Source organism: Myotis davidii, unplaced genomic scaffold (genome assembly GCF_000327345.1).
Source record: "Myotis davidii unplaced genomic scaffold, ASM32734v1 scaffold1365, whole genome shotgun sequence".
NCBI classification, from domain to species: domain Eukaryota; kingdom Metazoa; phylum Chordata; class Mammalia; order Chiroptera; family Vespertilionidae; genus Myotis; species Myotis davidii.
Window position 1 is genome coordinate 119,540 of NW_006296053.1, and position 1,970 is coordinate 121,509.

Below are 1,970 nucleotides of genomic sequence, written 5' to 3' on the forward strand. Positions count from 1 at the left end.
AGGTGATTAGGGGGGATCAGGCAGGCAGGCAAAGTGGTTAGGGGCGATCAGGCATGCAGGCGAGCAGTTAGGGGTGATCAGGCAGGCAAGCAGAGTGGTTAGGAGCCAGCTGTCCTGGATTGCGAGAGGGATGTCCAACTGCCAACATCCCCCCAGGGGTCCCGGATTGCGAAAGGGTGTAGGCCGGGCTGAGGGACCTCCTCCCATGCACAAGTTGCATATACCGGGCCTCTAATACTAGTAATAATAAGTAAGAGGACATAGGACCTATTTTTACACAAAGGCATTTTTTAATGTTTTTTTTAAATTGATTTCAGAGAGAAAAAGGAAGAGGGATAGTGGGATGGAAACATCAATGATAAGAGAGAATCATTTATCAGTTGCCTCCTGCATGCCCCCTACTGGAGATCGAGTAGGAAATCTGGGCATGTGCCCTGACTGGGAATGGAACTGTGATCTTCTAGTTCATGGGTTGATGCTCAACTACTGAGCAACACAGGCCAGACAAGGCATTTTAAAAGAAGTCTCTTGATTTGTGTGCAAAACTTCCAAAATTTTAGTTATATACTACAGATAAATGGTGTTGGATTTAATACTAATGGAAATTAATACGATTTTTAAGGTAATAATAACTAATCTTTATTTTTGGTATTTTTTCATAATTTTATGTTTTTAACTGCCTTTGTGCTGAGACAAATCCACTTGCAAAGAGTACAATTTTATTAAAAATACTAATTTATTGAGAAGTTCTTCAAAGTTCAATAAACTTTAATATATGTATTAATTCCTAGATTAAGAATAAGCAATTATATTCTATAGACAGATTATTCTTTGGTATCCCCCAAAATAATTAAGGAATTGTACTAGTGTACTAGTAAATGTGAAATGTATCATTGGGAGGTGAGCTGTTTTTCCCGCCAATGATAAAATTATATTTCTGTAAGTATTGTGAAATGTGCAAAAAATCTTTTTGGTGAAATAAATTCTATTCACTTGGGAAATGCACATTATGAAACTAACACATGACGTTTGACTATTCCTGTATATGGCTTTGCAAAGTTTCTCCTAATCGTTGGATTCTACAAAATACATTTTTAAAATGTTTGTTAATTTAGCACCATTAAATCCATAAGATTAAAAAATCTGACTTCCTTTCCAAATACAGCTATCACAAATGTTCAAATTTGGGAAAGCTGATAACTTTTTAGAGAATGGACTGCCCTTACTTATCAGACATATTCTAAAACCAAACTTTTGCTCTAAGAATGTTCCACTCCTGCTCCTAGAAAGTCTATATAAAACTGATGGTATACTTTGCATTTTCAAGAGCAAAAGGATTCTATAGTCTTAAGAAGACATCTTTAATATTTAAATACTAAAGTCCTAAAAAAAAAACAGACAAAACTGATTATTTAAATCAATCTTATTTAAATCCATCCACATATAAGGTTACCAAAGTCATCTTGGACCAAATTCAGTATCAGAAGTTAATTTTTAATTGTTAATTGCCACATAAAACAAAACGGGGGAGGAGGGGCAGCATCAGAGGCCCCATTAAAACAAAGGCAAAAAGATTGTTTGCTGAAGATTGACCGTTGTCAAGTATAGTCTATATCAGTGATGGCGAACCTATGACACGCGTGTCAGAGGTGACACACGAACTCATTTTTTTTTGTTGATTTTTCTTTGTTAAATGGCATTTAAGTATATAACGTAAATATAAAAAATATAAGTCTTTGTTTTACTATGGTTGCACATATCAAAAAAAATTCTATACGTGACACCGCACCAAAGTTAGGGTTTTTCAAAATGCTGACACGCTGAGCTCAAAAGGTTCGCCATCACTGGTCTGTATCTTCTTCAAACTAATTGCTAAGTTACAGCTACTTCACACACTACAAAAACAGTACACATTAAAGCATTGTAAAGTAACACCACACACAAAATACAAAAAGAAAGCATCAGCAGAC